We start from the raw sequence: 16,000 nt of genomic DNA, 5'->3' as shown, positions 1-16,000 counted from the left end.
CCAGGTGCCCCAGTTATTTCAAGAATGTTATATAAATCAATTTTTTAAATGTCTATTATTTTAAAACCAATTCTTTTGCAACTGCGTTCTGGCGTAGGGATTTCTACACAAGTGTTTCTAAGGAAAAGTGGTTGAACTTGAGAGACTCAACTGATAGAGAAGTCAAGAATATGGTAGTTGGAGATACAGGACAGGAAACCAAGAGAGCACTTTTATTTATTAAGCACATACTGTGTGCCAGATGCTGTTCTAAGGTTTTGTGTGGGCTGCCTGCAGAATGGTACCTGGAGGGGCTGCCTTCTCTTTGGGGTCCTTGCCCTACCCTCACCCAACATACACTCATAGGTCCTTTGTGTACGCACTTCATATTGGGTCACCATCCCCCAGAGAGTAGGAGTGTCTCTTCCTACTCTGAGAGCTAGGCATCAACCATAGGGTCTTTGGCCACTGAGTTGTTCAGGTTTGAGTTTTCCTCCCCTTGGGTTCTGAGCAAGTTCTGACTGCCCAGGGAGCTGCATGCCATTCCTCTGTTTATGGTCCTTGGATTGTCCTTGCTTCTACCTCCCAGCTGCTAGAACCAAATGCTATCTGGCAGCTGGACGCAGGTGGCCTTCACTATTGGCATCATGTCCTGTAGCCACTTGGCTGCCTCAAGGTTCTCACCTCTGAAGACCTAGAGAGAAACACACAACCATTCTTGACACCCTCAGCATTTACAGGAATGAAAGATTAATGGAGAGGAACTCATTGTTCTAAATCCCCAGCTGGATATGAGATTTAGGAAATTCCCTTCTTGAGGTTATTAAGTCTCAGTGGTTTGGTGAGTCTAAGTTTCTAGTGACATAACATAATTGGCCTATTATCCAGGAACTTGGGGCTGAATTAGCACAAACTGACATTGAGGGACTTTAGACCCAGGATGGATTATTGGCATGGGTGGTTCTTATGTTGGGAGATCTTTGAAAACAGAAGTGAACGAGGTGGGCCTGAACGGTTGGGTGCCATCTTGTCTGAAGTAAAGGCATAAAGTAAATATTACCTGAGAGCCTTTGTTGCACTTTGATTTTGCAAAATACCTACTATATGTAAGTGGACCTATGGCCTGAGGCAGAGAAGATACAATCTTGGTGTTACAACTTTGCCTGGACACCAGTGAATATACTGCAGCTATTCTGTAGGCCGGATCCTCTGGTATTATACTTCAATGGAGATCTGAGTACTAGATTGGATATTGACAACCATTTTGAAGTCAGGACACTTGTCACTGTTTGATTAGCCCTGTGGATAAGTACCTCATGTTGGTTAGCATTAATATTTTATTTATTAAGGCAAATAATACTTGATTGTGTTGTGAATTACAACAGGAGATAGTCTGCATTTAACCATCCTGTCTATGTTAGAATCTGAGGCCATGAAGCTGGAAGTCACAAAGACTGGTATTTGAGTTCACAACTCATATATGGAGAGAAATGGATCATTGTGTTATTGCCACTGGGCACATTAAAAACCATGTGATCACTTTCACACCAAATGGTAGGCACTTTGGTGACTTCGGACATTTACTGGTGACTCATTAAACTATTGGTCTTCAATCCTTTGCCTTGGAAACCCCCTCTTTCTCGGGCCCCCCCTTATTGTAGTTAAAATAGCTTAAAGTCCTTGTGAATCTTTCAAGGGCAAAAATGGATGGATTTCCTCTAGAGTAGATTCCAAATCAAAGCAAACAACATTAAAGCAAAGTCCAAAGCATTTTGATCAGAAATGAAATGTTGAGGAATATTTTGTTTATAAATAAAAGCTCTGTGATGCATTGGCAGTGTGGTTTATCTGTAAAGAGAAGTCCTTGGATTTATAACTCAGACTCACTGTGCACCCCTTTTATTTCATGGCAAGTGTCTTTCTGGCAAGAAGTACATTAAAGACTCCCATCTCTTATTTACAATCCTAAGATCCAGAAAGCTATGAAAACCAAACGCATTTTGTATACCTAATACCACTTGCCAACAAAATCTGACCTGAACTGACTTGAAACTATTAATAGGCTTTATTTATCTCCCTTATCATGAATCTTCATGTTTCATTGCAGAAATATTGTTTGCATATGGGGCAGTGCTCCTCTGTGAGTGTTGTTATACAATATGGGGTATATACACCCCATTATCTTTCTAAAAATCGGAAAAATTCTGAATTCTGTAACACAGCTGCCCCAGCGGTTTTACATAAGGGATTGTGGACTTGCAGCACAATCATTTTTTTTTTTTTCCATGCTACGCAAATATCAGATCCTGTTTTTGATAGGTGATGGGACCCAACCAGATGGCCGAGCTTGTCAGGCATCTAGTTCCCTGTCACTGACAAAGTCTAAGGCAACATGATCCCATGTTAAACCCCAGGGCTCCAGCGCTTCCTGTGCCTTCCTCTGCCCTGCCCAGAGTTCGAGTACTGGCAGCATTGCCTTTAGGCTGGCAGGACACAGAGGTGGCTGCAGCACTGTGAGCCTGCATTTCCAGGGGGCCTTTTCCAGCCCCTCCCACAGCTTCTCCATCTGGAGGCAGGGAGTAGGTGGCGAGTGCCAGGCTCACTGCTGCCAAGGCTTTCCCTGGAGCGCGTGAGACCTTAACGGTAAACCCACAGAGCCACTCATTCATTGATTTGTCAATGCATTCATTAACTCAGTTAACATTGTGCACCTTTTGTGAGCTAGGTGTATTTTATTGAGATCCTTGTACAAAGTGAGAGAGAGAGAAAGAGAGAGAGTGAAGCTTGGACTCAATTAAGATTTTCCTAGGCAATGTTTCATAGAATCCAAGAGGTTCTATTAAATCTTTATTAAATCTGTTAATGGGTTTTAGAGGAAAAAGATTTCCATGACCAAGTAAGTCTAGAAAGTGATGAACTAAGCAGAGTTAAACAGGTTTCTGTAAAGTAATGTGTGTGCTAAACATCCCAAAGGGGGCATTAGCATTGACCAAGGAATGCTATGTATTTCCCAGCTCACGTTATTTTTGCATTCCATGGAGGTGTAGGAGGAATTCTGTAGGTGACAGAGCCGAATGACTCCATGAAGCAATGTGAAAAGTTTCCACCATGCTCTGTCTCTGCCATTGTGCCTCTTCCAACTACTCTGAAACAATAAAAAAGTGCAGGTGGCCACCTGGGCTAGCGTTGCAAAGGAATGCTCTTCTGGGATCGTATGATCTTGAAAAGTAATAGTCCTTTGAGAGCAACTTCCAACTGAATCTCTTTGAACTTTTTAAAATTCCCTGGACAGCTTGCCTTCCATGGTATTGAACAACACAGCACAAAAAACCATTATTGCTCCCTGACCTGTTAGCATTTTAGGAACCAAGATTTCTCATGATCCAAGGCTAAATGTTGGAGTACAGAAGGAGTCCTGTGTTCATGACTGGTCTTAACAGTTAACATCTATCCTAGGAAAATCGACAAACATGCACCCGTGTAATATTTTAGGAGATTCTCCACAGTTAAAATGTGAGTTTTACTGATGGAGTTAGAACAAAAATTTATGATAATGCATGGGACAACGTTTTGTCAGAGATAAGGTGTATGTAGTCTTGAGTAGGATGGGAGTAGATTAGATTCTTTAGTGTTTTCTTTCTTTCTTTCTTTCTTTCTTTCTTTCTTTCTTTCTCTCTTTCTTTCCTTCTTTCTAAATATTTATTTATTTTGAGAAAGAGTGAATGGAAGAGGGGCAGAGAGAGAACCCCAAGCATACTCCATGCTCTCAGCATGGAGCCTGATGCAGGGCTCAAACTCATGAACTATGAGATCATGACCTGAGCCAAAATCAAGAGTCAGATGCTTAACCCACCGAGCCACCCAGGCATCCCAGCATTTATTTCTGAATTGAACTTGGGTTCTTTTACCATGTTTGTGATTGTAGCTGTTGTTATACTTATTTCTGCCACTGACTTGCTCTCTGATGGGAATTATGTCACTTTATTTCTGTTTGATTTTATGGTGCCTTAGTTTCTCCAGAGGCAAATGAGGATTTGTGAGTATTTATGGAGAAATCCCTGTGAAATTGGGAATACTCGTAGAGTGGAAAATTGTAGCTAGTATGAAATGACTTTTTTTTGTTTTCAGGGATCACTGTGTAGTAGCGCACTCAATAAAAAATGTGGCAGGAATGTAAGAATGCTGGTCCACTAGGGCCAGCCTCTTCTGTCTCCTCACCTAGTGAATCTCTCAGTGGTCAATGGAGATTTGTAGCACTTGTTGAGTACATAAATAATTGCTTAATGACCCTCAGAAGGAAGGAAGGAAGGAAGGAAGGAAGGAAGGAAGGAAGGAAAGAAGGAAGGAAAGAGGAGAGGAAAGAGGAGAGGAAAGAGGAGAGGAAGGAAGGAACAATGGAGGAAACCATCTTCTGAGCTAGCAGGTAACAGAGTGTCACCGTTATTCTTTTCTCATCATGGAATTCAGGAGACGCGTGAACTTTTTCCTTCACAATTCTTTCCAAATATTATGAAATATATTTCAATATTATGAAATATTATTTGATCATGACTTTCATTGGTTCACTACATTTTATAAGAATATACATTTCCCATTTTTATTCTTTGTGTCCCCGAAAACCTGTGTCCTTTAGTAGTGAGGTCAGCCCCCATTTGGCCTGTGGGTTAACTGACTTGATCTGCATACTACTAATATTTAAATCACTTGATCCTTTTGAAATAGTCTATGCAAACCCAAGTGACCTCAGCGCAGCAGACATTTTTCTTCTCTAATTGTAGGAGAGCCAAGTTCACTCTGTTCCTGGACCCTCCGCCTCACATTGCCCCGCATTTCCTTTTCCTTGAGGGGCCATGGCATGGAAGTCAAGGATTTGTGGTCCACAAAAAAGAACACCACACCTAGACCCAGGAGACAAGAGGTCGAATGCCACCCTAGCTACTCACTCATCCTTCATGGGGTCTTGGGCAAATCTCTCTGCTTTTCTAGCCTTACATTACCCCACAGGACTGTCCTGGAACGCAATAAGCTCAGTGTGGCATGCTTTGCTTTTCCCTGGTAGAATGCCACAGAGAGCCCAGGGCAGGGGCAAGTGGTGCTAGGTCTACACTGTGGCCACACACACCCCCATCTCTAGGAGTTCCCAACCCTCTGGAGCTGAGGATGCATCTCTGAGCAGCCTGAGCTGACTAGAGCCCACATCTTTTGCCACAACCCCCGCTTTAACAGAGGGGGAAAAAAGTATTGCCACCTACGCGTCTTTTGATTGGTTAATAATAATAACTCCAAACCAGCTATTCTGGGAGCCGCGAGATCTAGGGTTCTGGACTGGAGTCTGAAGTATGTTAGTCCCAGTTCTCTGCATTTCATTTTCTCTATCTGTAACCTCAGGAAAGTGGACCTAGTCATCTTTAACACTGAGTTCTTCCACATCTCCTAAGCACTGTTTTTAATACTTATTGTGTAATAACAGTACACAGGTACAATTTGCAATGCCCATTTTCCAGAATAAGAAACTGAGTCTCCGACTGGTTCACAGAGGCAATAAGCAGCAGATCCCATTTTTAACCAGGAAGTCAGACTTGAGGCTCCTGAGTACCGACTTCACTGTCTCCTTTAATTAAGTGATTTTGGGGGCAAATTTACCCCCCTCCCCCCATCAGGGACTCCTCACCCCTGGGCTTTTGGGATATAAAAATAATGAACCCACTTCTCAGGTAACTTCCTGAGAAGTTTTCTGAGAATTGTTGTTTTCTGCATTTACTTAATTAATCAGGTGCCCCAGGCCTCATGATGGGATGTGCCTGGTCCTTTTCTGGTCTTCGCCAGTTAGCTCTAAAAGTCCTCGAACACATATTGGTATAAAAAGGCAACCTTTTATCTTCGGTTTGTTGTGCTTTTCCTTTAATTTCTGAACATAACAATGAGTGTAATTAAAGACAAAGATACTGGTTTTATAAACCACCAGCTTATGAGCCATTCTGCTGTGGTCCTGTTGCATCTGATAAAGACTTCATCATTTGAACAACCAAATCTGGGCATTTCAAGAGACAGACTACCAGACAGCTATTCAGAGCTGAGTTGTTTTGCAAGGAGAGGCTGGATCCTTTGAAGCCAGAGTGCCCAATTCTGCTTTCTGAGGTGTGTGAACGGTTCCTCTAAATGCCAGCTTTGTGTGCATATCTGAGGGCTGGGAAGAAGATGTGACGCTGGTGATGAGGGCGTGCCTTGTGCACCCAAAGCTGAGCTATTTTCCTGTCCCTGCCCACACCAGGTCCTTTCCTCCTCTGCGGGATCCCCTCTGTGCTCACCTAGAGATAAGGCAGCACAGACGTTTGCCTGGAGGCTAAAAGACCACCTTGTCTGTACTCCTGGCAGCCTGCAGGCTCGTGACTGGACCTGCTTGGCCCCCAGTCCCACCCTGGGTGCCCAGCTTCTCCTATTTCAAAAGAAACCCCTGCTTGAATAAAGCCCAGGAGGAAATGAGTTCAGAGGGAGGGAGGTGTCTCATTTCCAGAAAAGGCTTCAGATTCAGACTCTGACCTTACCTGTCCGTCCACCTGCAAAGGGCCCATTGAAATCAAGGCATCCTAGACCTTGGCCCAGCCTCTGAGTCACTAGGAAACTCTTTCCTTGTCTTCACTCCTGGCCCTGGGTACTTTTTGTAGAGAGAGCTTTCTCTTGCTGTTTCCAAGCTAAAGCATCTTTTTCTTATACTCTCTGCCTTTCTGTAGCAGGAAAAGACTCCAGATCGCAATGACATGATTTATATTGGTTCCCAGTCAGGCATCAGGAACTTCTGAGTGGAGGGTAGAAATCCAAAGGGAGGTTGAGTGCCTAGCCCCTAAGTGTCCCTGATTGAGAACCACTGCCCCCAGAGCCGTGTTCAGCCATTGTGAAAGTGTCTCTCTTACAGAGGTTGGGTACTATAAAATGAGACCTCAAATCTCTGACTTACTCCCTTCAGGCTGTGTTGTGTCAGGGTTGCAATGCCCCCACATCTGTATCCAGCTGAGCTGGGAGTGCTTATTCTGACAGCCTCAGGTGAATGCTTTCCCGGGGAGAAATCGATGCATGGCCTGCAGAGCAGAGCCCATCAGGGTGCAGATCTGGATCACAGCCCTCACTTTTAGGCTCTTGGTTTCCTTAGATGCACAGGGAGTTCATATACATGATAAGATAAAGACTAGGGGTGCCTGGGTGGTTCAGTCAGTTAAGCGTCTGACGCTTGATTTTGGCTCAGGTCACGATCTCACAGTTTGTGGGTTTGAGCCGCATATCTGGCTCCGTATTGAAGGCAAAGAGCCTGCTTGGGATTCTCTCTCTCCCTTTCTCTCTCTGCCCGTCCCCTGCTTGTGCTCACTCACTCTTTCTCCTCTCTCTCAAAACAAATAAATATTTTTTTTAAAAAGATAAAGATGAAAACTGGTAATAGCGAATATTTGCTGAGTATCAGGCATTTGACCCACTGCTTCATGTTCATTTTCTTCTTTAATGTGCACAACTCCATGAAGCAAGCACCTCTTCTGTGCCCATTTTATGGATGAGGAAGTGAGGTGTACGCATAAGTTACGTGTCAGCCTCACACAACTGGGAATTTGTCAAATTTAGATCCAAAACATGATCTTTTTTGACTCCTTGTGATAACCTCACTCTATTATTTTTGGAATCAACTAAAGGTCTATCTATCTATCTATCATCTATCTATCTATCTATCTATCATCTATCATCAATGTATCTATGTATCAAGCATCTATCATTTATTTGGAGAAGGATCTACTTTTCACTTCCTTGAATCCTTGAGATCACCTGATGATAGAGGGGTTATTTCTAGAGCTGGCAGGGTAGAGGGGTGGTGGGCAGCCTGATCCCAGGTCCTCTCCTTGCCGGAAATCCTTGCACGACTTAATCTGGGGTGAGACTATCCTGTTGCCGATCTACCAGTTAAGGCCCTGAGATCGACTAATACAGCTACATCTGCCCAGTTGGGAAGGAGTAACATTTTTTTGCTCAGGGGACTCCTCCCATCCCCCCAGTCTTTACACCAGCTCTAGCCCCCCACCCCCTACCCCTGCAACTTGAGTGTCTCCCTTCCTCCAACACCTCTTGGCTCTCACCTGACCTCACTTGGGGCCACATCTGGATGATCTTCCAGTGTCATCCATCAATACGGAAAGATTAGAGTTCTCTGATGGTGCTTTCTTGTCATCAGTCTGTGTGTGTGTGTGTGTGCGTGCGTGCATGAAATAGCTTTACCAAGATAATTTACGTACCACAAAATTCACCTATTTAAAGCCCACAAATCAATGGTTTTTAGTATATTCAGAGGTGTTCAACCATTGCCACAGTCCATTTTAGAACATGTTCAACATTTAAGAAGAAACCCCTTTAAGTATTCCCTTTACCTGTCCCCTTCCTGTCCTGGGGCAGCAATGAGCTGCCAATCTACTTTCTCCCTCTTTTTCTTTCTTTCTGTTTTAATTTTCTAAACAGACAGGGAGAGGAGTGAAGTGAAGGCCTCTTCTCTTGCCATAGAAGCTATGATCATTTGCATGAGAATGTGGACTTGCCCCTGGTATAACAATCCCTCTCCAAGAGGGGGCTCAGCAAGGTGGGAGGTCAGAGGTCACGTGGCCATTCACCACCCAAGACTAAAGCTCCTGCTGTCTTCCTCTGCCCATTGGACTGGAGGATTCCAGGAGACACCTCTTCCCCAGGGGTGTTGCCAAAAAGCCAATGGGAGTGCAGACACTGGGACCTCCAGGCAGCATTAGAAGTGAAGGTGGATGGTGCCAAGGCTGGAAGGAAACTAAGAAGTCCTTAGGGCCCATTTACGGCCCATTTCTGGATCTGGGAACTGAGGCTCAGAGAGCTTAAGATGGGACTGGCATCCAGGTGTCTGGAAATCCTGGGCTTGGCTTCCTTGCAGCAGAATAGGTAAACAGCTGGCCAAACCTGGTCAAGAAAGGTTTTTTTTTAAGTTTATTTTATTTTTTTTATTTGCAGGGCCAGCGGGGCAGAGGGAGAGAGAGAATCTTAAGAAGGTTCCATGCTCAATGCAAAGCCCAAGGCTGGGCTCAATCCCATAACCCTGGGATCATGACCTGAGCTGAAATCAAGAGTTGAATGCTCAACCTACTGAGCCACCCAGACACGCCTGGGCTGCAAGAGTTTAAAAGGAATCTTCCGGGAGTGTGAACCGAACATGGGGAGAAAGGCACCAGTGCCTTGTGATTGGAAAGCAAAGCACTGTCTGGGAGGGTCTCCCCACAAAACTCTATTGGCTACTTACTGACTGAAAGCAGGGACTGATTTTATGAGGGAAAAACCCAGCCACCCAGCTGGCCAGCAGACCAAGAGCGCAATACTGCAGGTGGGACATGTGGGCCCAGGGTGCCCCAGAGGTGCTCCAGGACAGCTGGTGTCACTTCTGAGGCTGGCTGGGGAGGAAAGATTGGGCTGGCCCTACTGGGGCTCAACTAAAGAATGAAAGGTCGTGCTCTTGAGATTGTAGGGGACAGGAGAGGCAAAAAAAGAAAAAAAAAAAGGCTGTGTGGTTTCTGTATTGATGGAGTCTATATACAAGGCATGATCTTGGATTGGGTTGTGAACCAGAAAGGGAAAGGTAACATGGCGGGGACCAGTGGTGGAAACTGAATGGGGTTTCTGGTTTGGAAGCCAGTACCATTATCAAAGTCCATTTCCTGCTGTAAATGACTGTACTATGGTTATGCAGGAGAGTGTCTTTGCTTTTGGGAAATACACACGGGAGTATGTAGGAGGGATGGGGCATCAGGTTTACAGCTTGCTTCCAAATAGTTCAGAAGGGGAACCAATGGAGATGGGGCGGGGGGAGGAGAGAGGGAGGAAGGGAGAAAGAGAAAGAGAGAGAGGGGGCAAATGGGGTAATCTGGGTGAAGGGGATATGGTAGTTCTTTGTACTACTCTTACAACTTTTCTGTAATGTGGAATTATTTCAAAATAAGAAAAAAAAAAAAAAAAAAAAGGAAACCAGAGAGCCCCCTCCCAAAACCCCAGTCCAAACCAAACCAAGAAAGCACAATAAAAATCCTCAGGAGACCATTTAGTGCCCTCATCCTTGTCATTAGAAAGATTTCTAGGGAGGGATTTTAAAAATATTTATAAAAATAATATTTTTTATTCATATTACTTAAAAGTTCTTATTATTTCAAAATGTATCTTAATTTAATGATTTTTTAACGTTTATTTATTTTTGAGACAGAGAGAGACAGAGCATGAACGGGGGAGGGTCAGAGAGAGGGAGACACAGAATCTGAAACAGGCTCCAGGCTCTGAGCTGTCAGCACAGAGCCCGACGCAGGGCTCGAACTCACGGACTGCGAGATCATGACCTGAGCCGAAGTCGGCCACTTAACCAACTGAGCCACCCAGGTGCCCCAAAATGTATCTTAATTTAAAGTCTCCAGAGGAGAAATTTCTCTTGGATGTTTTCAGGTTCAAAGGTGTACTGGGAGGAGGGGTGCCTGGGTGACTCAGTGGGTTAAGCATCTGACTTCCACTCAGGTCATGATCTCATGGTTGAAAGTTCCAGTCCCACTTTGGGATCACACTGCTGTTAGCCCAAAGCCTGCTTCGCTTTGGATCCTCTGTTCCCCTCTCTTTCTGTCCCTTCCCTGCTTGTGCAGGGGTATATTCCCTTGAATATACCATTATTCAGGGGATAATGGTATCCCCTGAATGGTATTCAGGGGATAACTTGTTTTTAATAGTAAAAGTGCTCTGGGAACTGGGAGTGACGAATTGTGTGTTCACTCCTCGTGAGCATAGGGAACCCTCATGCTTCCTCCACTTGAGCTATTGGAAGGCCCAGAAAGGACCAGCTGGCCCATGGGAGTTGGGTTAATGAGTAGTGATTTCCAGACTGAGGCAACACATCTCCCTGGGTGGGTAGGATGCTATTATTTAGCCCAACGACATAACTGAAGCAGTTGTTTTGAGACATGTCTAGACTGAACCAGGAGCATGTAAATTTAATAATAATCCCTTGCCTCTCAGACACAGGTGTGTGTGTGTGTGTGTGTGTGTGTGTGTGTGCACTCACCTTTACCTATACTGGTGTACACATGTGTGCACACACATTCTCATCTGTTGCACAGAACCTGGAGACCCCCACACTATGGTTGTGCCCAGGACCTGTCCCACTTCTCTCTGTTCCTACCCCTTTGTGCTCCCTTCTGTAGTGCAGAAGCTGAAGTTTGCAAATTACATTGTCCAGATTCTCTTGTCATTTCAGGTCCTGTCAGTGTCTGCATGGCAAGTGCTGTCCTGTGATTGGAAGGAGACAAGACTTTTTGTCTTGTTGCCTCTGGAAGTGGCAGTGGCAGCAAAATTGGGGCTTTTTGGTTCCTGCCCAGGCAGTGCACTTTCAACAACTGTGGCAGCCTCAGGAGGAGAGCTTGGGGTCTGAGCTCCCACTACATCAGCTGAGTGTGGGGTCCTGGCCTGCTGCAGTGGTGGGTGGTGAGAGGCAGGCACTCCAGCAGCCACTGGGGGCAGCCCTGTGGGCTCTGGTGATCCTACTTTTAATCTTTGACTTCAGCCCTAGACTTGGTAGCAGATTCCTAATGTTATTTATCTCTGAATAACCTTACCTTTTCTCCTCATTTTCTCAGCTCTTCCAATATTTTGTTGATCACTCCCTATATTAAATTCCTTCTGTTTGAAACACCTGGAGTGGTTTCTGATCCTGCAGGTTTTGAGGACTAGATGGAAAATTTTTGTCTTGACACCTTGATGATTACCAAATGGTTAGTAGCTATGGAGCAAGACAGTTTGGGTGAGGAATGTCTTGTTTTTGTGCTTATTTTTGATGCTAATAATTTAATGGGGTAGAGCAGGTCTGCTGTATTTATCTCTGATTTTTTTATTGTCCTTGTGACATTTGATGCAATTAAATACTTTTTATTTACACTGTCACCCAAGTACCTGTTTCCAGCCAGGCTCACAGCAGCGTTTCTTACCTTCCACAATGTTAACAGAACCTCCATCACACTTCAAAGCCTCCTCTTGGCTTATAATTTGGATTTCAATTCTTTATCTCTCCTTGACTTTATTCCTCCATTGATTTACTCATCCTTTTGTAATTAACTATCTCATTCAACCAACAAAAATTTCAACTCTAAATAGATGTTACTATGAGCATCTAGTATGTATGATTCAACATAGTAGACTAGTATGAACCCCCAGTATGAATCTGGAAACACAGGGAGCTATATGAACACACTTACTGTCCTCATGAGCCTACTGGTTGGTGTAGCTGATGGGCCAGGCAATTTCTAGGTGGTGTGAGGAGGCCTTCAATATGGGGCACACTAAGCTTTCATCCACTTTTTCATTAAAAGGCATATCCTTGTTGGGGCATCTGGGTGGCTCAGCTGGTTGAGCTTCCCACTTTGGCTCAGGTCATGATCTCACAGTTCATGGGTTTCAGCCCCCTGTTGGGCTTGCTGCTGTCCGTGCAGAGCTTCTTTGGATCCTCTGTCCCCCTCTCTCTACTCCTCCCCACTCTCACTCTCTCTGTCTCTCGAAAATAAATAAACATTTTTTAAAAAGGCATATCCTTGGTATTCCCCCACGAAATGCACATGAGTCTCCATGATCCACTGTACCTCACACACAAGAAAGCACTGGTCTGGTCTGATGTAGAACATAATTCAACAAATGATTAATGTAGTTAAAATAAAAATAAATAAAATCTGGAGGCAATAGTTTTTCAAATAGGGTATGAGAGTCTGAGACTAACAGGCAACCCAAGAGTAGAAGAGTTGTCAGTGGCCTTCCAGCTGCCCTGATGGTCTGCAGACCAAGACAGTCCACCCTCCTGCCCTGAACTGAGGGGCAGGAGTTGACATGTCCCATTTTCCTCTAGTGCCCAGAATTCCTGGAACTACTGAAATCATATCTATCTCTTTTTCAAACACTCTTTATGGCTCAGCCCAGTTAGATAACTCAACTGTGCATTGACGTAAGTCCACCTAATGTATTTGGTGATATTATTTTCTCTTTCTTACTGTTTCTTGTATTGTGTTTTTTTTTTTTTTACCTTACTGAAAATTACCTTTACTTTTGAGCCGACTGCTCTTCTTCCCCCCCATACTCCTTTTCCCCAAAGAAGGAGACAAGAGTGAAAGTGGCACAGGAGACTGGATGTGCCCACTTGGTTGAATATGGGCTAGAGGTTGTCCCTCTACTGTGTCCAGCACTTTGTCTAAGGAGAGGCATTGGTGAGGAAGCAGGCTTCCCTGGTCAGTGTGATAACCTGGGAGGAGGTGGGTGCTCTGAACTCTGTCTTGGAAGCTCTAGAGGCTCAAGGGAGGCAGCTGACTTCTAAATGGAGATGGAGTGTAAGAAAAGAGGGAATGTGAGTGCATTCCAGCTGAGTAAAGTGTGAAGTATAAGGACCCCAGGTCAGAGAGCCCAGGACATTTGCCAAAGTCCTATAATAAATCTTCGTCCCTGGGGAGGGGAAAGTGGGAGTTGGGGTTGGAGCAAGTGGTGAGGGTCTTATATGATATGCTAAGGAATTTGGATACCATCAACAGATTTTTCAGGAGGGGTCTTCCCCAGTGAAATTTGTATTGTAGAGCAAACACATCATACCAGCCAACTATCCCAGGTAGAAAATGGGGAGTAACCTTGTCAAGCAGGACACAAACTCAGAATCCTCCATCTGAGAGATGACAGATGACAGTGGCTCAGGACAGAGGTAGTGGAACTGTGTGTGGGCTTTTCTTTCAGAGATTTTCTGAATTTTGGTCAGTTTTTAGTCTTGGAAAGATCTTTTAATTTTCCTTGGACACTCAGATAAGCTTGCAAAACACTTTCAGTGCCAAGGACTCAGAGGCATGTGGGTCATTTCATCCCCCCCACCAAAGAAATAGGTTTAGAGTCTTTTGGTGAACTGGTGTTTGGCAGCAAACAATACCCAGAAAAATTATTTTGCGAAGAGTAGGTTGTTGGTGCTTTGACCCTTGACATCTATTCTAAAAAATTAAGATTAGAAAACAGCCTTGGGTTCAACCTCCACGGGAAACGAAGCAGAAAGAGTACTTGGTGAATAACTATCAGGACCCCAGCAAAATCTTTGTGAGGAGGAGAGCATGGAAATAAGAGGAAACAAGGCTTGATTCTTGTCCCATGTGATTTACCATAAGGTGGGACAATGAAACATCACACGTTATGTTATGTAATTAAGTGGTAGAGATTTTGTGGCCAGGATGGAGCTAAGTGACTGGAAGCTGCTGCGTGAAGGAGGGCTTGCAGGAGCCCTCAGGGGCTGCAGAGAGAGACAGTAGAAGGTGTGCAGACAATGAGAAAGTGACGCACAGGGGCTGGGCAGGAAGACATCTGCCCCAGGGGCTCTGGGCTGGGCCAGTGTCAGCTCCAAATAGAGCTGCTGCGCACAAAGCTTTCACAAAGATCACGTGCTCAAAAGAAGGTGGCATCTTACTGTTTTGAGTGATGATTCCACGTCCTTCTCAAAGTGTTAAATAGTCCTGGGCCAAGAGTTTGGATAGGAAATGCAACCCTGATGTTGGCGTGGCTTTACAAGAAAGGGCGGGCTTGTGCTGGGGCTGCTTGGCTCCCCATGGAGGCAGATTCTCTCTTCTCATCCTCAGATACGTCCATAGTCACTGGAAAGGGAATCTGTGGACCCTTTTTCTGGGAGTTGTGCTGGTTCCAGATAGGTCGAGGGGTTTTAAGGAGGAATGGATCTAAGGGGTGCCTGGGTGGCTCAGTCGGTTAAGTGTCTGACTTTGGCTTAGGTCATGATCTAACGGTTTGTAAGTTTGAGCCCCACATCAGGCTCTGTGCTGACAGCTCAGAGCCTGGAGCCTGCTTTAGATTCTGTGTCTCCCCCTCTCTCTGTCCCTCCCCTGCTCATGTTCTATCTCTCCCTGTCTCTCAATAATAAATAAACATTAAAAAAAAATTAAGGAGGAATGGATCCATTTCTCCCTTTTCCAGCTCTCTCCACCCAGGGGGCAGAATGGCCCGGGAGCTGATGGGGTTCCGAGGGGAGGGCTTCTTCATGGAATTGGAGAACACGAGACATATTCATTGCCCTTGTTGGGCCACTTGTCCCTTCTCAAGGATAAAACTATAAATTCCTCGCAAGGTACAAAAACAGTTTTTAAAAACCCATTCTGGGCAATCAGAAGGTCTAACCCGACCATCGGTTACGGCAGGGAAGCCGTTGCATTTGACGGTAGAAACCCGGAAATGGCTCTGTGTGGTGCAGGCCTGTCAGCGCTGAGATGGAAGCACGTCCTTGGCTTTCATCTCCAGGGTTTTCCAGAACTCTCTCTGCAAATGCTTCAACTAACAGACACAACCTCCTGAGGATCTCAGAGTTGTCAGAATTTGAGAAGATCTTTGACATTTTAATAATACTGGCTTTGATTTGTCCCCTCTGAAAACAAATCCAAATGAGCCCAAATCTCTGGATGCGACCTGCCCCTTTAATGTGTGTATTAGTCAGGTTGGGCTGGGTTATGGTGCAGTGAACAAGCATCCCCCAATCTCAGTGGCTTAAAATCTGAAAGGTTTATTTCTCTTTCTCATTACATGTCCATTGTGAGCAGGCTGGGGCCCTGCTCCATACCTGGGCCTTCAGAGTAAGCACCTTCCCTGGGTCTACTGGTCCCCAGGCCAGATGTAAAAACAATGCACCTGGGTGGCTCAGTCACTTAAGAGTCAGACTTTGACTCAGGTCATGAGCAAGCGGTTCGTGAGTTCGAGCCCCGTGTCAGCCTCTGTGCTGACAGCTCAGAGCCTGGGGCCTGCTTCGGAGTCTGTGTCTCCCTGTCTCTCTGCCCCTCCCCCGCTCATGCTGTGTCTCCCTCTCTCTCAAAAATAAATAAACATTAAAAAAAAATGCCTGCTGAATCATCGCTGCTTTCTAGAGCTTCTTTCTGCATACAGACCACCTCTGCAGGCATTGCTTTGGCCTCAGTCAGACATGAGGCCACTTCTAACTTCA

This window comes from Acinonyx jubatus, chromosome B2 (assembly GCF_027475565.1).
Source record: "Acinonyx jubatus isolate Ajub_Pintada_27869175 chromosome B2, VMU_Ajub_asm_v1.0, whole genome shotgun sequence".
Taxonomy (NCBI): Eukaryota; Metazoa; Chordata; class Mammalia; order Carnivora; family Felidae; genus Acinonyx; species Acinonyx jubatus.
Note: the sequence above shows the minus strand (reverse complement) of the source record.